This window comes from Nyctibius grandis (assembly GCF_013368605.1).
Source record: "Nyctibius grandis isolate bNycGra1 chromosome W unlocalized genomic scaffold, bNycGra1.pri SUPER_W_unloc_2, whole genome shotgun sequence".
Classification (NCBI taxonomy): domain Eukaryota; kingdom Metazoa; phylum Chordata; class Aves; order Nyctibiiformes; family Nyctibiidae; genus Nyctibius; species Nyctibius grandis.
In genome coordinates, this window is record NW_027167473.1 from 2,431,605 (window position 1) to 2,454,527 (window position 22,923).

The 22,923-nt window shown below is 42.7% G+C and overlaps 1 protein-coding gene across 1 annotated transcript in view; it reads right to left on the reverse strand.

Moving 5' to 3' along the window:
* Positions 1-22,923, reverse strand: part of LOC137677142 (tyrosine-protein kinase Fer-like) — a 276,620-nt gene that overhangs the window by 250,120 nt on the left and 3,577 nt on the right. The window lies entirely within an intron of this gene.

Below are 22,923 nucleotides of genomic sequence, written 5' to 3' on the forward strand. Positions count from 1 at the left end.
ACATGTCTGAGCTAGCTTTAAAACACCTGCTTCTGATACCAATATGCATGCAGCCTTATCACAGAAGAGTTGAGTCCACATATATGAGCAATTTCCAAAGACTTATGTAGGTTTTGCCCTGTGGGCTGAACTGCATTTTCTATGTATCCATCTAAAACTTATCCCCATACTAACCAGCTTCAAACTTGGACAGATAAACTTACATAAACTACAATTACAGCTCTAGACTGCAGCACAAACATACCCTACGCATTGCTTTTTCACCAATTCCTGCACTCCAAACAAGCCTTAAATGAGCCAAGTGCTTTACAAACATTAATAGATTTATCTTCCTAACAGTCCAAGAGTTGATGCAGAACTAATACTCTTATTTTATGCAGATAACTAAGACACAGAAATTCATGTCAACATTGTACCAGCTAATACTGAATACCTAATTTGCAAGGCTTAAAGACTTACTTTTCAGAGTGCCTAGCATTTTTAACATATTAAACATCTAGAACAAAGATGTAATTGGCTTCAGTTACCACACAGAATTTCTGCAAATCAGAATCTACAACTTGAAAGCTGACTATCAGATAATGAAGAACAGTCATCACATCGGTAAATTTTGATGTATATGATTTGTCCAATATGATACATCATAGTAATAGCAGCATAATCACTTTATCTCCAGAGTAGCCTTACTCCCAAAACAATTCTTTCTCTTCCTGCAGTTTTTTGCCTCAGTTAGCTCTTCCAGAAAGTTACTGAAATAAGCCTCATTCACTACATATTTATTCTCAAAACACAAGCTATGGTATGTAACTAAAGAAACCATGATTCTATAAAGAAAATGAAAATAGCATTGTGTTATTATGCATGTACACAATAGAGATAAATGAAGGTTATATGAGTAATCTTAGATCTTGCTGTCACAAGCTTTCATATGCTCTTAATTTCAAAAGCATCATATTATATTCAGAATTCTTACTGATGGTTAAGAGCTCTGTCATAAAGAGCAACACTAAATTTATTTTGGCTCTATTTATAAAGGATGGTCTCTGTCATTAGCTGTATTAATGCTAATATTTTTACAGTTAAACTTTAGGAACAGTCTTGCAAAAAAGATTTAGTAAGATGAATGAAAGAAAAAAAATTTAAGACACTTATTAATGTGACTGGTGCTTCATTTGTGATTTTTGACACCCTTCAGATTTATATCTACTTTTGTGACTAAGTTAATTTTTCTCCTACCACACTTCAGAGTTATAAGCTACTTTCTTACGTTTCAGAATCAGAAAAGAATGGAACTGAATCTCAGGATAAAGTCTGGCCCTGTGCTACTAGTAAAGTGCTGACTTCTATCTTTTACTGAAAGACAGGAGGACAAGGGAGGGAGGAAATGTTCTCAGCATATGATATTCCATTCCACTTTTACTCACAATGAAACAACAGAACAAAAGATCCAATAATATCTCACTTCAGCCTGCTAAGCCTGCTTTCATTAAGTAACAATTAGATTGTTTTCAGATTACACTATTAGATGCCTGGATACATTGACAAAAAACGTATACACTGGACTCTGATTTTTGTTTTAAATCGTTCCATTCACCACAACAGAAGCAGCATAACAAAAATTTCTTTTGCAAGAGAGAGAAAATTCTAATTCTTTAAGACTAACAAGGATAAAGTTTCAGAGCTGATGATTACCAACTGGGCAAGCCAGCCTCATTACTCCTCACGTGTAAATTAAGACAACGTTCAATAAAGAAATTAGAATCATAGAATAATTTAGACTGGAAAAGACCTTTAAAGACCATTAAGTCCAACCGTTAACCTAACGCTACCAAGTCCACCACTAAACAATATCCCTAAGCACCACATCTCCATGTCTTTTAAATCCCCCCAGGGATGGTGACTCCACCACTTCCCTGGGCAGCCTGTTCCAATGCTTGATAACCCTTTCCGTGAAGAAATTTTTCCTGATATCCAATCTAAACCTCCCCTGGCACAACTTGAGGCCATTTCCTCTCGTCCTCTCACTTGCTACTTGGGAAAAGAGACCAACACCCACCTCGCTACAACCTCCTTCCAGGTAGTCGTAGAGCGCAATAACGTCTCCCCTCAGCCTCCTCTTCTCCAGACTAAACAATCCCAGTTCCCTCAGCCGCTCCTCATAAGACTTGTGCTGTGGACCCTTCACCAGCTTCATTGCCCTTCTTTGGACTCGCTCCAGCACTTTAATGTCTTTCTTGTAGTGCGGGGCCCAAAAATGAACACAACATTCAAGCTGCGGCCTCACCAGTGCCGAGTACAGGGGGATGATCACTTCCCTAGTCCTGCTGGCCACACTACTTCTGATACAAGCAAGGATGCTGTTGGCCTTCTTGGCCACCTGGGCACACTGCTGGCTCATATTCTGCCAGCTGTCGACCAACACCCCCAGGTCCTTTTCTGCCAGGCAGCTTTCCGGCCACTCTTCCCCAAGCCCCTAACGCTGTACGGGGTTGTTGTGACCCAAGTGCAGGACCCAGCATGTTATAGAAATTTTCACATAACTAATGTGTAGGTAGAGTAGGGTACGGCGACCGGAAAATCTCGGGCTGTAACGGAAGGTAGGCGTGGTGAAAGGAGCAGGATGTGCAAGTATCGCGCGAGTTCATACGGGATAAGACGACTATATAAGGCTGTTGCGCAGTTAAATAAACGCCATTTGTTGCATCCTCACATTGATGTCAGTGCTCAATGGCCCTGGGGTGCGGATAGCCTCAGGCCAGCCAGCAACCGAATGGAGCTTCCCGCAGACAAGCGGCAACAAATGGTGACCCCGACGTGATTGCTGGGCTGGCGGACCGCAGGCGGTCGGAGTGGGTTCGTGAACCATGGAAGCCTTGATAAAGGTGATTTCGTTACTGGGCAGGGAATTTAAGATTTCTGTGAAATCGAAAGACGTAGCCCAGTGTGTGGACTGTCTCGTTAAAGGGGGGGGCGGTGGCAGGACCGGCTGATTGTTTACAGCCGAATACCTGGGAGCGGTGCTCGATGCAGCTCGCTGAGCGAGCTATGGCAGCGGGTTCTGCCAAAGAATTAAAAACATGGGGAGTTATCTTGCGGCTGCTACGGACTGTGCGGGAGGACTGGGCGACATGGGATGCGGCTCGGACGTGTTTACATGGGGTCTACCCTGACCAAGACAGAAGTGGCAGTGGTGAAACTCCTCCAACATATACTCTCTGAGAGAGGAATTAAATATGATGAAGCTGCGTTAAAGCAGTTACTGTTCTGGGCAAAAGACAAAGGACATTTTACAACCTTTAATGATGTCTTTGAAGTGCCTTTATGGGAGAAGATTGGTGACTCTCTCTGGAATGCGGTGTCAAGTGGTGATAAGGAAGCCTTTAAATTGTCTGCTACATGGAGGCTGGTTAGTGAAGCGTTAAAAGGAAGAAAAGCAGAGAGAGAAGTCACACATACAGCTTTTATAGCTTTAGGACCGCAGACGTCTACTACCCCCTCACTGTTTGCGGGATCAAAACCTCTCACGGCCCCGGTGGCTGTACCGGTGGCAGCTCCATTATCGCCGTCGATACGGACGGCTCCGAAAAAAGCTGAGGAGCGGGGAGCGAGTAAAATAGATTCAGATCCATCAGAACCAGTAGTGCGCCCTAAAACACAAACTCGATTTGGACTAATTGATTCAGATGCTGAACAGGAGACTTGGCGGAAACCCCCTCCGAAACCCCCTCCTCTCATTGATCTCTCTATGGATGAGGCTGAGCAGGAGGACAAGAAGGAGGGTAAACCTGCTTTGTATCCACCTTTACTGGATTCGACATTTACGGACTCAGTAGTACCAGAGTCACAAGGACTTAAAGGACCGTTACCATCACGAAATGGACACGAACTTGACATGACAGAGCTTGGTAGACGACTGGAAGAATTAAAGACGGAATTGCAGCAGCATCGTTCAGCCAACGCCTCGGGACACGTGACTATGTCTCCCCCAAAACCCCCCTCTGTGTTCGAGACAAGTATTAGGGCCACCTCAACCTCCTTTACAACTCCCTACTCCACCTTTAGATCAGGGCGGGGGGGGAGGTTTGCGTCCATCTGGTAATGTGGGAGGTGAGGGAGAGGGTCAGCGTCCGCCTGCGTATACTGGGGAAGGGGGGGGAGGTGAGGGAGGAGTGAAATGGAAAGGGGTCATTCGAGATGCGTTATTAGAAGGAGTTATAATTCCACAAGCATATCCGATGATTGTGGGTGCGGGTCCTGAGGGGAGAAATATTTGGCAACTGTTAGATTGGAAAATTGTAAAAGAAGCATTGCCACTACAGTTAGCGAAGGACAACACAGGTGTAGGACTGCAGGAAAATTATTGCAGGGATGGCAAACCGTAACCCCACCTTAACTGAGCTAATGGATGCTTGTGAGAAAGTAGGAACCACCACATTTCAGATGGAGCATTTAGCAAAAACTTTTGCGGCGGCAGTTAAGGTAGTTCATCGTTGTTATACATGCGAACAGGAAGGTCACTTTAAGAAAAACTGCCTTAAGAAGTTGAAGCTGAGTGGGAGAGATGATAACTCTGTTTTGATGTGTCATTGCTGTGGGAAGCTGGGGCATCTTGTGAAGCTGTGCAGGTCTAAGTATAATGCTCAAGGTCAGCTGATAACAACCAGCTGCAGAATACGGGGAAACTGGAGAAAGAACGCGGGGGGGGGAACCGTATGCTGACACAAATGAATCTTCCCAACCAGTTCCAGGCCTAAGCAGTTAACTCGCAGCCCGAACCGCAGGGAGCGCAGGACTGGTGTTTCCACACGGGGTTAACCTGCGCGGCTGCCAAGCCTTGGACCTGTGGCAAACAGGGATAATGCTAATGCTGATTGTCAAAAGATCATCGAAGCTTTACCTGGAAAAAGAGATTTGAATGCTATGATAAAGGCATGTGCAAAAGTGGGTACTGTGGAACATAAGGCTCAAGTTATGGCTGCGGCCGTACTTGGGGCTTACGTCGTCACAATTGCAGTCTCTATTCCAATTGTTAGCAGGGGACACAACTTTAACAGCGCCACGACACACTACTTCAGAGGTACAGCAACTGATTACAGAAATAGAAAGCAGGCTACATTCCAAATTTGTACATCATATTGATTTGAATCAGGAAATACAAATTATCACTTTGTTTGATAGGCAAATTCCGTATGCAATAATTGGTCAATGGAATTCAGAATGATCAGATTCGTTACAGAGCTATTGGCACAGATTATTCATCAAAGGACGGATGCGATGTCGGGAGCTTGTGGTCAGAGATCCCTGCATCACTAACCGTTCCTATTGCAGCTCAATATTTTGAGTGGTGTATGGCTAATAGCTTTGCTTTGCAAACAGCTATGGAGAATTTCTCGGGACAGGTTGTTTACCACTTGCCCTCCCATCCTGTTATAAAATTGAGTGTGGAACTTCCAATTGCCACAGGAGTGTGGTGCGCAGACACTCTTGTGGATGGAACTACCATTTTTACGGATGGATCTGGGAACACAGGCAAGGCGGGCCTTGTCTGGTATTCTGATGGCAAGTGGGAATCTATGGTAGTACAACAAAAGGGTTCACCTCAGGTGGTAGAATTACGAGCTGTATTAAAAATATTTCAGAATTTTCCCATTCCCTTTAATTTGATTACTGATTCAGCATATGTAGCTGGCATTATAAAGCAATTGGATAGATCTGTTATAGAGCATACATGTAATCAGTGTGTTTTTGAATTGCTGCGAGCTCTGTGGCAAGAAATTCAAATCCGAACTGCATTGTTTTATGTTTTACATGTAAGAAATCATACTAATTTGCCTGGGTTTATTACAGAAGGCAATGCTCGAGTGGACTCTTCGGTTTCTGACCTTACAAATTCTACTGCAATGACTGTGCAAGTGCCGGACATTAAACAGCAAATCATAAAATGGGTTTTTCCACCTTTTCATCCTAAAACAACAATTTGTACCAGAGTGGAAGCAATAGCACAATTGCTTGTCAAAGTGCGTAAAAGAATTACAGACATTACCGGACTAGACTCAGATGCTATCTATTTACCTATCAGAAAGGAATATCTACAGTGGTTAACAAATCAGTCAACTCTTTTTCAAATGGCCTTACAGGACTTTACTGGACAATTGTTAACACATTTGCCAAAAGATAAAAAGCTACAGTTTATTTGCAAACAGGATTGTGAAGAAAAACCTATCAGATCAGAGATACCTGTGACTGAACTAACTGTTTTTACTGATGCAGGAAAGCGATCACATTCAGCAGTTATTACCTGGCAAGAGGATGGACAATGGAAACATTGTAAATTCTCAGGACAAACTGAGGACTCATTACAGACACTTGAGCTTTTTGCAATATATCAGGTTTTTGTAAAATGGAAGAACTTACCTGTAAATATTGTAACAGACTCTCTTTATGCAGCAGGCATTGTAAATCGAATTGAAAGAGCTTTTATACGACCAATAAGAAATATGCGACTTTACACCATTTTGCTACAGTTGCATCAAGCAATAAACCTCAGAGAGATACCTTATTTTGTCACTCACATTCGTAGTCATCAATTTGATCAAGGTTTGAGCATTGGAAATAATAAAGCAGACACACTTGTGTCCTATACGCAAATATCACCAAATTTATTTGAACAAGCTCACCTATCCCATCAATTCTTTCATCAATCAGCGAAAATGTTAGCGAAACAATTTCACCTCACCATGGCACAAGCACGTGAATTAGTTAGTGTTTGTCCTAGTTGTCAGAAAATTGGCATGGGAATTGGAGTAGGGGTAAATCCTCGAGGACTGAGTGCGTTGCAACTGTGGCAAATGGATGTTACTCACATTGCAGAATTTGGAAGGCTCAAATATGTTCATGTATCTGTTAATACATTTTCACATGTAATATGGGCAACAGCACAAACTGGGGAAACAGGTCGTCATGTCAAACGACATTTACTTGCTTGCTTTGCAAGTCTTGGGGTTCCACAACAACTTAAGACTGGTAATGGACCAGCATATTGTTCATAGATTTTTCGTCAATTTTGTCAACTATGGGGTATTACACATGTCACTGGAATTCCTCATTCGCCTACGGGTCAGGCGATTGTGGAACGTGCTCATAATACATTGAAACAGCTTCTGCAAAAACAAAAAGGGGGAGAGGTGACTGAACCTTCTGAGAGACTTGCAAAAGCTGTTTATGTACTTAACCATTTAACTTTAGCAGGAGATAAGGAGCGACCCCCAATTGTAATACATTGGGAGGCAGTTCGACAGGGAGCAAGCTACATGCAAAACAAAGGCAAAGTGTGGTATAGGGAACCAGGTACTAAGGAATGGTTGGGACCAGGGGAACTATTACTAATGGGTTGAGGTTATGCTTCTGTCTCTACAGGCGCAGGAGTACGGTGGATTGTCTCTAAAAGGATGGTTAGCCACATTATTAGAGGGAATAGTTTATGTAGTTATCATAGGGATCTGCGTGGGTTGTGTTAAGACAATCATTGAGAAGAGTATATGGAAGTAGTGAGATAATAAATCTAACTACTTCCAAAGGGGGAAATTGATACCGGATGGTTTAGCAACGGTTTAGCAAGAGTAGGCCTCAGAGTAGGCTCTAAAAGGCCTGATCTGTGTTACCTTTACACAGAATCAGCTTTCCTGTCAGTAATTTTCCTTTCAGCTAGAATAACAGAGAACAACAGTGTGTTCTGAAGTAAACTGCATGTTTTGTAGATAGAGTCTGCTTATGGGAATGTTTATAATAGGCATTATCCTACTTGTGTTACCCTGTTTGTTTGCATGTTTGCAGAAAACTGTGCAACGAATGGTCAATACAGCCTTTTTGGCACAACAACAGAGAGCAGGATTTATGGGTAACCAAGGCTGGGATTCTCTGACTGGGCTCTGCGAGACACAGGGAACCGGGTTTGAGTAAGAAACAAAACCAAAAAGGACGAGATAGGACATAGCTCATTCAAAAACAAAAAGGGGGAATTGTGGGGTTTCCACAGGACAATGGTGGGAACGAGCTACTGAACGAGCTATGTCCAGGCATGTCCAGGGGGTGGTAATGGGGTGGTGATGAACTAGCCAATCATAATACAGAACAAGGGCCTTGGCTATGAGACCAACAAGATATGGGGGAAGTTGAAAAATAAGAAAGAATTCTGCACCTGCAAGATATAGCTTTTTAGCATAAGCCAATCAGAACTAATATAGAGGCGCGTGGACACTTACAGTATGATGATTGTGGCCACCCCGCATCGGAAACAAACAGCACGCTCCATTCAGCTACATTGGAATCTTGCAATCGCTTGGCTAGGCCTACCTGTCGAGATCAAAACTGATAATGGCCCCTGTTTTATTGCTCATACCACACGTCAGTGGTGTCAGCGGTGGGGTATCACGCTCAAACACGGCATTCCGTATAATTCTACCGGGCAGGCCATTGTAGAGCGCGCTAATCAGACGCTAAAACACAGAATTAAGATTCTTGGGGAGGGGGAAGGATTCCCAGACGTAATTCCTGTCAACTACCAATCTCACATTTTACATCGCCCTCTTTATTCTTTAAATCATTTTGCCCGGGGAGACCAAGAGCGTGCCCCAATTGAGCGACATTGGGGTCCAGGGGTGCCAGAAGTGGGCCCCCAGTCAAGGTTCGGTTCCCTGGGACAGCAGAGTGGGAAACAGGTTGGGACCTGCTACATCACTGGAGGGGGTATGCCGCCATCAAACGGGATGATGTTATACAGTGGGTCCCTACACGCTGTTTGCGCCCTGATTTAAAACAAAACCTCAACCCGAAGTAATACGCATGCTGTCCGAGCTTTATGTTTTGCAGGAGTACCTGTGGGGGAAGCCGAAACAGCACCAGCCTCGACCTTCAGACGTGAGGAGTCATGACAGTACAGAGAGTCTGGTAAAGCGGCGGGGCACCAAGAAAGATGAGGAACGGCGACCGTTGCTGAGTGAAACAAAAGCTTTGAACAATGTGCTCATGATTAGCTTGCTTTTGCTTTGCATCTCAGGAGTTGCAGGGGAATCTTACTGGAGAACCTGGGCTCGGGATGTTGTATCCGCCAGCTACGCTTACGCTTTGATGCAAGGCTCCAGAATCAGCGATACGCTTTACTTCGCATGACTTGAAGCATGGGGAGGGGGAAATGTAGGTAGATTAGGGTACGGCGACCGGAAAATCTCGGGCTGTAACGGAAGGTAGGCGTGGCGAAAGGAGCAGGATGTGCAAGTATCGTGCGAGTTCGTACGGGACAAGACGACTATATAAGGCTGTTGCGCAGTTAAATAAACGCCATTTGTTGCATCCTCACATTGGTGTCAGTGCTCAATGGCCCTGGGGTGCGGATAGCCTCAGGCCAGCCAGCAACCGAACGGAGCTTGCCGCAGACAAGCGGCAACGCTAATGTAAAAGTTCTTATGAGTTAGGGAGACAAGGATCAATAGGGGTGAAATAGAATGGAGAATAGAATAATTAATATAAGTCTATCTGAATAAACACAGGTGGGCTTTCACAATCCATTAATATTGTTCTCAAAGCTCCTTGTGTAATCCTGACCTATGACTGAACAAATCATCAATCAAAGCTTAATGAGTAGCTAAGCAGGAGTAGGCCTAGAAGTATTACCTTCTGATGATTTTAGTAAAGGGGATGTATGGTTAACCTTTTCTTCACCTTAAAAGAAATATAGGATACTTAGAAATAAACATTAATAGAAATAAAGTTCTAAATAGACTTTAGCTATTTTAGGTTAATACTTAGGAGACACTGGCAGTGGAAACCAGACTCTGGTCAACCCGAATCAAGATGGGATGCTGATCACAGCAAGAACATTAAGGACGGGGTGTCGACTGGAGTCAGAGCGGAACCAGAACATAAAGATCAGCGTACCGATGGAAAAGAAAGGACTTTTGTGGACTCCTGACAATGGACTTTTGTGGACTCTTGACGAAGGAAGAAAGAGGAATTGAAATAGTTAGTGGATTATTAATAGAAGCTCGTGAAAAGTTTATGTGTTGAGGTCCACGCGAGGAACAGACTACAGCACACCAATATGATGCTCTAATAGTCCGCTTTATTTTGGTTAACACAGCTCTTTTATAGCATACATACTTCCTTATCTCGCGATCACGCCTTAAGCTATTGTCTGCAAGCACTGTGCACGCTCTGTCCACGCGCCTCTTCTGCTGTTCTGATTGGATACTTGCTATGAGCCTAAGCAAGCCATATCTTCATACTTCCTTACTGACTCATGCTCTTACATAACAGTGTACTCGTATGTTCTCTCTATAGTTTTCCCACGGTCCAGGCCCCTACATTTATGATGTAACTGATTATTAGTTTCTATATAAACCGATAGTGAATTTGAGTCAGGTACCATTCACTGCGGTGGTGGTCCAACTCTGAGTTGTTTAATAAAACCAGCAAACCTAGAGACCCGGACTCTGCCAATTTTCTTTAACACAGCATTTAGCCTTGTTGAACCTCATACAGTTGGCCTCAGCCCATCGATCCAGCCTGTCCAGATCCCTCTGCAGAGCCTTCCTACCCTCAAGCAGATCAACACTCCCACCCAACTTGGTGGCGTCTGCGGACTTACTGAGGGTGCACTCAATCCCCTTGTCCAGATCATTGATAAAGATATTAAAGAGAACTGGCCCAAATACACAGCCCTGGGGAACACCACTTGTGACCGGCCACCAACTGGATTAACTCCATTCACCACAAATCTTTGGGTTCGCCATCCAGACAGTTTTTTACCCAGCAAACAGTATGCCCATCCAAGCCACGAGCAGTCAGTTTCTCCAGGAGAATGCTGTGGGAGACAGTGTCAAAGGTTTCACTGAAGTCCAGGTAGACAACATGCACAGCCTTTCCCTCATCCAGTAAGCAGGTCATCTTGTCATAGAAGGAGATCAGGTTAGTCAAGCAGAAGCTGCCTTTCATAAACCCATGATGACTGGGCCTGATCGCCTGGTTGTCCTGTATGTGCCGCGTGATGGCACTCAAGATGATCTGCTCCATAACCTTCCCTGGCACTGAGGTCAGACTGACAGGACTGTAGTTCCCCAGATCCTCCTTCCAGCCCTTCTTGTAGATGGGCATCACATTTGCTAATTTCCAGTTACCTGGGACCTCCCTGGTTAGCCAGGACTGCTGATAAATGATGGAAAGTGGCTTGGTGAGCACTTTCGCCAGCTCCCTCAGTACCCTTGGGTGGACCCCATCCAGCCCCATAGACTTGTGTGTGGCATAGCAGGTCTCTAATCATTTCCCCTTGGATTATGGGGGCTTCATTCTGCTCCCCATTCCTGTCTTCCAGCCTAGCGGGCTGGGTACCCAGAGAACAACTGGTCTCACTATTAAAGACAGGCAAAGGCAGCATTAAGCACCTCAGCCTTTTCCTCATTCTTTGTCACTATGTTTCCCCCTGCATCCAATAAAGGATGGAGATCCTCCCTAGCCCTCTTGTTGGGAATGTATTTATAGAAACATTTTTATTGTCTTTTACTGCAGTAGCAAAATTCAGCTAATCTCAAATGCTCCAATATTGCAGATGCAAAGAAGTGGTAAACAAGTATCAAGATCTAACCCACTTAACTGTCTATAGCCTAAAAACCAATATTTTTAATTATATATAGAAATCAAGTGAAACCAATACAGATCACACTGTCACTTACTTTAAGCCAAAAACTGTAAGAAGAATTACCAATTTATAATAGACATGGTCTATGCAATCTGTAGTTAGAATACTGTTAAAAAACACAAGTGCATTTCAAAAGGTCAGCATTCAAAGAAACAATATCTGGCATCAATACATTTTCTCACATTTGATCATCCCCTGCTTGGTGTACACAGATGGCTTGATAGCTGCTCTACTGGGTTATACCATTCAGGCTAGTGCTCTGTTTCCAACCATGGCAACAGGATATGCTGTTTCAGTATAGTGAACAAGCCTGGTTGTTATTTGTGGCTTGTTCATTCTTGTGCTTCCCCACATTCAGTTACTGGATTATGGAAGAAATATTAGTAGTCCCCTTTTTTGCTTCCCCACACATCATTATAATGGTAGCACTGAACATGCAAGACAGATTGCCAGATAGTTTTTACAACCACAGACTAGTGGTAAAATTTAGAAGTCCAAAGCAAAATCTAAATCCAGAAAAGATTTACTGTAGAACCACTACGAGATATGGGAAGTTTGAGACACAAAGATACTTTCAACTCCAGTGCAGAAAATACAAAAAGAAAGCGTGAAAGATATTACAAATAAAATCTTCTTCAAAAAAAAAAAAAAAAAGAGGCAGAAGAATATTTTATCTTAAAGGGGGAAAAAAAAGTAGAGATGGCATCATGCTTTAAAGTAGCTAGATCAAGAACTGATGACAATGAACACACAAAATGACAAATTAATACAGAAAGACCTTCAAAAATTGCTTACCCTTACTGTGAAGGGATCTTTCCTACTTCTGGCAGATACCCATGAGCTTTATCTCTTTTTTGCACACATGAACAATGCTTGCATAATTTGACATGTGAAATCTGAAATTGAAGTCTAGCATGTTTTATAAAGGTAATAAAATTCCAGTGGCACCAAATAAAACAAATGAGTTTCAACTAGTTTAATCTTTATTTTAAGATGAGATCTATATATCACTATAAAAATTACTGGGTATGCATATTAGCCAATCAATACGTGGTAAGTATTAACAGTTAAAATATGTCCCAGAGTAATTTTTTTTAGAATCACTCCCAAAATAACAAACCAATCAATAATGAGAAGTAAATTCTCAATGTACATTTAATAATATATTGTGAATTCCTTGAACAGTTCTGAACTTCAGTATAGTTACCAAACATGGTTTGTGACTTGTCTCAATCACCATCACCAAGAACAGCAATGCTTTAAGATTCCAAACTAAGCCATGATAAATTTTGTCAGTACATCAACAAAAAAACTTCAATGACAGCCACATAATTCTTCAATACCGTAACACTGCCTTCAGCAAATAGAGCCAATATTCCAGCATTAGTAGTCTTCCTGGATTCCAGAAACAGCTCTGAAAACAGTACTTTTCACATCCAATCTACACCTAAAGATTGCAATCTATCCCTGACACATGATCATGACCATACTGGGTCAGATCAAAGGTCCATGCAGTCCACAGTCCTGTATCCTGTGTCTCATTTGCTTTTGGACATTGGCAGAGTAGGGAAGAACAAAGCACATATATAGCAATACTTTCCCAGGATACTCTCCTACCCTTGTAATAACTTCTGGCTTCAGGAATTTTATTATATATTGCCATGAAATATATCTGGGAATGTGACTGCTAACCTTAAAACAATGATGGATCCATAAGCACCAGTTAAAACTTGTGGTTTGTAATGTGAATGACAACCCACATATTTAGAACTTTCCAGGCCAAGATAGGCAACTGATAAACCAGAAGGAAGCCTGGCCTCCAGTTAAAATCAGAACAGGGAAGCACAGCACATATGTGGACCCTCAAAAGGCCAGCATATGGAATGGGAATCGTATGCCAAAAGGCTCATACTTACTCTTGATCTGCTATCAATTCCCATGCCACATAGGCACCAAATTGTTTAGCACAGCACATATTTTGCAGCCCTACTCCAAACATTAAGAATACTGCAAAAACAGAAAAGGAAGACGAATTGGATTCAGAAGAAACAAAAGCTCAAATTCAAGGCTTCAGTAATAATTTAAAGACCACTTTACAACAGGTGATCAATTTACTAGACAGTCCATTTCAACTTCTGAATGTGAGGCTTATAATAGTCATATTCCATTAAAGCAAGGAAATCATTCTTACCCCTCCATCCACACGCCAAATACAAATTAAACTATTAAATAATTGATATTTCTCTTAGTATAGGATCTACTCCTGGAATATACAAAAAAGACCATGAAACATAAAATGCATGCTTTACCTATCATTTGTTTACACTAATCACATATTCAGAATATTATCTATACATGCATTTAGATAAGGGGTCAGTATTGGGTCCAGTCATCTTCAATTTATTCATCAGACCTAGATGAAGGGACTGAGTGTACCCTCAGCAAGTTTGCTGATGACACAAAACTGGGAGGAATGGCTGCTACACCAGAAGGCTGTGCTGCCATTCAGTGAGACCTGGACAGGCTGGAGAGCTGGGCAGACAGGGACCTAATGAAGGTCAGCAAAGGCAAGTGTAGGGTCCTGCACCTAGGGAGGAATAACCCCATGCACCAGTATAGGTTGAAGGTCGACCTGCTAGAAAGCAGCTCTGCAGAAAAGGACCTGGGAGTCCCGGTGGACAAGTTCACCATGAGCCAGCAATGTGCCCTTGTGTCCAAGGCGGCCAGTGGTATCCTGGGGTGCATTAGGAAGAGTGTGGCCAACAGGTCAAGGGAGGTTATCCTCCCCCTCTACACTGCCCTAGTGAGGCCACACCTGGAGTCCTGTGTGCAGTTCTGGGCCCCCCAGTTCAAGAAAGACAAGGAAATACTGGAGAGAGCCCAGTGGAGGGCTACAAAGATGATTAGGGGACTGGAGCATCTCTCTTATGAGGAGAGGCTGAGGGAGCTGGGTCTGTTTAGCCTGGAGAAGACTGAGAGAAGATCTTATCAATACTTACAAATACCTTAAGGGCAGGTGTCAAGAGGATGGGGCCAGACTCTTCTCAGTGGTGCCCAGTGACAGGACAAGGGGCAATGGGCACAAACTGAAACATGGGAAGTTCTATCTGAATATGAGGAAAAACTTCTTCACTTTGAGGGTGACCGAACACTGGCACAGGCTGCCCAGAGAGGTTGTGGAGTCTCCTTCTCTGGAGATATTCAAAACCCGCCTGGACGTGACCCTGTACAACATGTTCTAGGTGAACCTGCTTTAGCAGGGGGTTGGACTAGATGATTTCCAGAGGTCCCTTCCAACCCTAACCACTCTGTGATTTGAGACTAATTGTATGGAATATAAACTAGCCTTCCCTGTGTTAATGTTTCCATAGAGCTACTGCTATTAATAGACATCCACAGTGGTAATCTAAAGCTAGCCTGATCATTTCAAAACTGGTCTGAAATATCAGTCTTCCTAAGAAAAAAATAATCAGCTTATTTTCAGGAAGGTTTTCCTGCAAAACGTACCTTATATACCTTAAAAAACTTTCCCCAAGAAATTATCCTTGGTATACTTCTCTTTATACCTGCAGCTACTTCTTCTGACTTCTACTTTCTAAAATATACTTTTATTTTCTAGGAACTCTGTGAAAGAAAAACAGACCCAATACATTATTTTAATTTTATTTCAGCATGTATTGTAAAATACATCACAAAAAATAAATTTGGATAAGTTACTTTGCATTTTCAGATTATTACCAGAAGATATTGGACTAGATGATCTTTCAAGGTCCCTTCCAATCCCTAACATTCTGTGATTCTGTGACATATTTAAAAAAAAAAACAAAGAAAAGAGAAAATAGATTTGAAAGAAATTGAAAGAGCAAAGATTTCTCAATTACTGCAAGTAGTAGTATGCTATGACTTCATACACACTATTTTAAGGGAAGAAATAATTGTCTATACACATGCAATCAAATATAAAAAAAGAAAAAAGAGTTAAGTTCTTAGAATTTCTTTTCTTATGAAACAGTGCATTATATCAGGAAAATTAGATAAATTATTTGTGAAATTTACACTTGATAAAACAAAAAGGAAGCCCATTAATAAAGAAAGGAGAAGCATGGGAGAACAAAAGATATTATATGGAAAAGACAAAATTAATAACAGTATTTTCAATAGACTGTAAGGAAACAAGTGGCAACTTGAGAAAGTGACTGACCAAGACACTGAAATTTCTCAAAACATTCAAAATCCAAGCTGCAACTCTGGCTATAGTCTAGGTGAAGTCAACTGAGAAAGATGACTGGATCTTTGAAGCTGTGTGGGTTTTGTTGTGGTGTTGGTTTTTTTTTTTTAATATATTTTTACACGTGTGTGAGAAAAATGGGCTTCGCATATAGCTTGTAATTACAAGCTAATCTATATAAGCTACTCCTGGACTAATATAAGCATTCAAATACAATCTCATACCAGTTTAAAATTAAATCTTTAGACAAAGCATCCTATATGTTTTTGGCCATATGACTTTGTAAAAAAAAGACATAAATTAAACAAAATTTAAAGAGACAGACAGACTATGCAAGGGTAAAGAGAACTGTTTTGCGGATCGCCATTATTTAAAACAGAGCACTTATAATGGTATAGTCATAACATTTTTTAACATCTTACAATGGGATAATTTTAGTTCATATTCAAGACGACATTGTTTAGTATTCCTTTCTAGTTACCTAGTGACAGTCTAGAAACTAAGTGCTGCTTAATACGAATACAAAATTTCCACTCTTCATAACCAATAATAGGAAATACTGTGTGATGCTTATATTCGGTCACTGTAAAGAAACAGCAGCTATGAAAGCAAATATAAAAGGAGAATAAAATGCAGCAGGCTAGAAGCATTACATAATTGACTACATTTTTAATAGCAGATACAAAAAAAATCTTACGAGAAGTTCCAAAGACCAAGATTCAATTATGCAAGAGAAAGCCCACACCAGCAAAAAATTACAAGAGAAAAACATTATGGTAAATTTGGCTTCAGTCCTCCTATCACAAATACAAACCAGGTAGGAACACCAGACCGCCACTGGACAGGAACACTTTCTTCTTCCTTTTCAGGTTCAGAGAGACTCATGAAAGTGAAAGGCATGTTACGACTAACACTTAAAGATGTTCAAGTTTTAAGCAAATGTTAAAGAACTGCATGTGGTAAGATGCCCCTGTCTGAAAATTCCATTTATTAAATCAAATTACTGATTGGAGCCACTTAACACAGACAAACTGTATCTTCTGCTCTCTGCACACAGACAACAAACACACCATTCCTCACTAAAAACTATACTATCACATATGTAAGAAGGGACAGGTTTTGTTTGTCAGTGTCTCCCATTTTCTCAACAGGCAATTTCAGGGGAAAAAAGGACTCATAATTAATGCAGTTTAATACTACTCTGAACTGTATTTCTGCTTCTGATGAAGAGCTCTTATATAATGCTAAACAAATCACAAACTTTTCACAGGTTGTCCCTACTTGAAAGGTAATTGATTTTTCATTTAGGTCTTAATTACGGTCCTTTATTTTGATCCTTAAGCTTAATTTCTTAACTTTTCAGCTCCTCATATTAACATAAATAGCTTCCAAAACCATATGTGGGAATATAATGGAAGATGGGTGAGGAAGATTGTAAACACGCTCAAGTGACTTGCACCTGGGGTGTCGAAAAACACATCTATCATACTACTAACTGTTGTTTAGTCTTGTGTGCTGGACAAGTAGAGCATCTGCAGTTACATAAGAGGCCTGTGAGAAGACTCAGGGGCACCTAATCGTTCATGCTGGAGATTCCTGCCCTGCTGTGAGAAAGATCCAAGCACAGTGGAAAACTACTGCCTGCAAGAAACCCCTAATATACAGGCGAAAGCAGCAGGCCCGAGATCTCTCGCTCTCTCTCTAGCAGGAACCGAGCTCCGCGGTGCCTGCGTCCCCTCTTGCGTGCCTTTGCCCCGGCTGTTGCTTCGGAGATCCCCTGGTTTGTGAGGTAATGGGAATAAATTTGCTCTTTGCATTTTATCCGTGGTCTTGTGGCTGTTCCTGCGTCCTGCCTGTGTCGGCTCACACATTTTGGCGTAGTCGGCAGGATCCAGGAACAGCCATGCCATGGCTGAAAAAGAAGTCGGGGACTGGGGAGGCCATGACGGTGACTCCCTGCATTCCAGGATGGCCCAATACTGAGGACTGGGTCCCCGTGGCCACTTTCCTGGCTACGCTGGCTCTGCCAGAAGCAAGGCCTGAAATAGATGACAGGGTGGTGATTACCCCCCAGGCAATTGACACAGCTGTGCGCGGGTTGCCATGGAAAACGGCATCAGATTCTTCTCACAAATTAGCGGGGAGATTGGGATGGTTGTTAGCTACTGGTCTTGGAGCTTCTCACCATGAAAATGTTGCATTACGGAGCAGAGTGAGAGAATTAGAGAAGGAAGTTGGGACTTTACAGGATGCAAAGGTGATTGCACAAGGAGTAATTACTATTCAAGCAGAGCGGTGCTGTGGGTTGCAAGATAATGTAGAGTGGCTGGTAGCGCGTATTGCTAATAAACGAAAGGATAAATATGGAAAAAGTAAGGTTTCGATTTCTCAAGTTCGTGCTCTCACCACAAAACAGTCATGGGATCCCGAGGAGTGGGATGGAAATATTCAGAGTGAATCCTCGGACTCTGAGATTGAGTTTGAATTTGGTCTGGACTTAAAAGGCAGGGAGGTGGTGGAAGCACGACCCCTCATACAAATGATGGGGCAGCAGGAACAAGCGGACGGGGGAGTGCAGGTGACACGTACTTACACTCCGAAAGAGTTAAGGAAATTTTTAGAGATCTATCAGCAGAAGAGCGGGGAAGGCATACTGGCATGGATTTTGCGAGCTTGGGACAGTGGAGCTGCATCTATTCATTTATTATCAGGTGAAAAACTTTTATTAAGCCCTATAGCCCATGATGATCAGATACAGCGAGGATATGCTCAATTGCAAAGTGTCAGGGGTCCTGATGGGCGAGCCATTATTGCACCTCCGCTGTATCAGTAGTTGTGTGCAGCAGTTTTAACAGCATATGCAGAACCTGTTCAATTAGTGTCGTCCCTTGTAAGCTGGTGCACATTGGAAGAAGGTATTAATTTGCTGCGGCAGATGGGGATGGCTCATGCGTTGGTTGCGGGATCCAATCGGGACAGTGCACCCGTAACGAGAAGTATCAAAATGCAGTTCTTGAGAGGAGCGCCTGCCTCACTAAAGCCCCTCATTATACCAGCAGTGACAAGTGCCACAGGTAATATAGGCGCCGTAGCAAATACCTTAAGGGAAATTGGGGCTGTAATTTCAGGGCCATCTGTTTGGGTGGTGAATAAAGGAAAGCCGGCAAAAGCAAAGGGGGTTACAGCACGGGTGACAAGAAAACAAATGGGGAATGATCTTGTACAAGCCAGTATCCCATGATCAGAAATAGACGGGATCACAACATCAGAAATGTTCCGCAAATGGCAAAAGTTAGCACTTACGCGAAAAAGCCGACCACCCCCAGCCCCACCGCCAACTCCATGCACACCCTCCACCCCGCCTGCCACCTCAATGCACGACACTACCTGGCAAATGCCAAAACAGCAGAACTGAAGGTTTGGCAGGTCCCCCGAGATCGCCACCACTGTAGCCTCCTGCCTGTGAGGGGGACCGACACCCTTATGTTCCTTTAACTATAAAGTGGCGGTCTGGGGGGGTTCTACATCTATTAGCTCTGGTGGATACCGGAGCTGAAGTTTTGTATTGCATAGTAATATTAATAATAAAGATGCCACATCACAGATCTGTGGATTGGGGGGGAAATCCAACCCCCGCCCTCCAAGCTAAGGTGACCTTAACATTAGAAAAATGCTACACCATTTACTGCGACTGTGTTAATTGCCCCAATTAAAGAATATTTCTTGGGTATTGATGTGTTGGCAGGACGAACAGTTGAAACTTTAAATAGTCGCTTCTGCTTCCGAACTTCACAAGCAGGATTTGCTATTCGATCTATAACTGCCTTGTGTGGATTCCCGAAGTGGGATCCTGTTGTGCTGCCTGTGCCTGCCAAGGTGATAACCATAAAACAGTATCGTATTCCGGGGGGGGAAGAGGAAATTACTCAAATCATTCAGGCACTTCAACAAGTGGGAATCGTTAGGGAAACTATGACTGCTTTTAATAATCCTATTTGGCCTGTTTGAAAAGCAGATGGCACTTGGAGAATGACTGTAGATTACAGAGAATTGAATAAGGTCACCCCCCCATATGCAGTTACGGTACCAGACATGGTTACTCTTATAGAAAAAAAATATCAGCAAAAATTTGCAACACTGGAAAGTGGTGATAGACCTTGCTAATGCTTTCTTTTCGCTAGCCATTGCCTCAGAAAGCCAAGACCGGTTTGCCTTTACCTGGCAACAAAAGCAATATACTTTCCAAGTTTTGCCTTGGGATACAAACACAGTCCCTCCATCTGCCACCAAATGATAGCAGCTGATGTTGCCCTATGGTCGGGTACCGTTACTGTTTACCACTACATTGATGATCTGTTGATTATGGCAGAGTCACAACAAGAAATCGCTGCAGCCGCTGAATCACTGAAAGTGCATTTACAGGACCGAGGCTGGGCAATTAATCCAAAGAAAATACAGGGTCCTAGTACTACTGTACAATTTTGGGGAAGAGTTTGGCATGGACAGATTGGAGAAATACCAAATAAGGTACAGCAAACAGTAGAGAGATTTCCTGTACCAAGCACAGTGAAACAGTTACAGACCTTTTTGGGACTTTTAGGGTACCGGAGAACTTTTATTCCCCATCTGGCAGTATTAATGCGCCCTCTGCAGAAATTAACTAAGAAGGAAGTTGTTTGGCAGTGGACCAAGCAACAACAAGAAGCCTTTGATGCCTGTAAAAATGCTTTGATTGAGCATGCACAATTATATACTCCTAGGCAAGGATATCCTTTTGAATTACAAGTAACAATTCTAGGTGATATAGTCTCGTGGGGATTGTGGCAAATGACTGGGCCAAAAAACCAGAAAGAACCTGTAGGATTTTGGTCCAAGGCGTTACAAGGCTCCGCTATACACTATACCCCGATGGAAAAACAAATCTTGGCTGTAGTTTGGGCACTACAAGAAACTGAAAGAAGCACAGGCCAAGATAGCGTGACTGTACACACACCCATACCTATTCATGGATGGGTCACTGATGATTCCCTTAGGGCCCGTGCAGGAGTAGCGCAGGCAGCCACACATTGGAAATGGAAGCATTATTTACAGCAACGATTTCTACCAGGAAAACCACATGTAACCACTCCACACACCACCCTTCTGGGAACTGTATCATTTAATCATATGCCCACACTAGGGGAAACTCTCCCCCTTGGAGATATTCCCACATCTCCTGTGGAGGAGGCTCCCCCTTATGACGAGTTAATAGAAGAGCACAGAAAAGATGCCTGGTTTACCGATGGCAGTGCAACATACACAGCAACTGGACAAAGACAATGGAGAGCAGTTGCATATGCTCCGCTACCAGGAATGATATTATGGCAAACAGGTGTTCAGGCATCTAGCCAGTGGGCTGAACTGATTGCAGCATCTCTTGCTATCCTGGAAGGGAAGGCACATTACCTATACACTGACAGTTGGGTTGTATACAAAAGTCTCACAATGTGGTTACCCTGCTGGGCCCAGGAAGATTGGCATGTACAAAGATACCCTATATGGGGGGCAGATATCTGGCAACAAATTTGGCAATATGTACAAATGTATCCTTTAAAAGTAAGGCACGTCTCAGCCCATCAAAAAGATGACTCACTTGAGTCACAAAATAATAGGGAAGTGGATGAGACGACCTCCGCCGAAGTACATGCTCAAGCTATAAATGCACATATAGCTTGTGGACATCGATCGGCACACACTGCGCGTGCATGGGACATTGCTCACAATCAAACCCCTTTGCCATTACATCTTTACAAAGCATGTGCACATAATTGTACTACTTGTATGCAGCTACATTTAAGGGCATCGTATAGGCCATGGGGAAAGACAAAACGGGGTCAATGGGCCTTGAATACCTGGCAGGTCGATTACATGGGTCCCCTGCCCCTGTCAAGGGGGTGGAGGTATGTATTCACTGCTGTGGATACAGTGTCAAGACTGCTTTTTGCTAAGCCCACCAAATATGCTAATCAACATAACACAACTGAAGCACTAGAACAACTCATTCATCAATACGGACCTCCTCACCAAATACAAAGTGACCAAGGAACACACTTCAGTGGACATAGTGTCCAAGATTGGGCTCAAGGGATAGGGATAGATTGGATATTCCACATTGCCTACCATCCCCAAGCTAACGGCTTGATTGAAAGAATGAATGGGATGCTGAAGGAACAATTAAAAAAGCTAACCAGTAGTAAAACTTTACAACATTGGAGTTCACATCTTACTAAAGCAGTTGTTTTGTTAAACAGCCGCAATATTCGTAATCAAACACCCTATGAGCGTATCACAACACCTCCAGTACAAAACATGGTGAGGATTGACATTCTTCCAGATGGTATCTCTCCCAAAATATTAACTACAGGTGAAATGGAATTGTTCACACCGACAGATTGCATGGTGGGACCACAACCTATTAGTCTAGATGCGAAGATTCATGTAATAACCCCTGAGAATACCGTATGGTTTTGCACCCCAACTTCTCCTCTTATTTTACATCCTTTGTTGGTATCAGATTCTCGAGTTCTTGTATTTCAGGTATCTTCGACGAATACCTGTGCCTTATCTAGAGGAGATAGCATTGGAACAGTGTTATTGGTGTCACGAAGCCAACATCGAATTGAAGTTCAATCTGAAAAAGCACAAGCTCGCCAATCTGTGTGGGCAATTACCCCACATCAGGCCGTCAAACCTGGGGTAATATTAGCTGAAGGAGCTGGAGCAACGGCGTATGAATTACTGGAAGGAGAGGACACTCCTGTTTTCCTCCCCTATCACAGGATGGCTCGTCGTGCTTTATAGTCTTATGCTACAAGCACATGCCCTGGATACATTTCTGCAAAACCTACATGTAAATACTTAGATTTGGTCAGCCTCTACTGTAACTAACTCATCTGCTTTTTACATTAAGGGAAGATCAACAGCTGCAGATCTTTTAACAGTGTGTTTCATTAGCATGCCAGTAGCT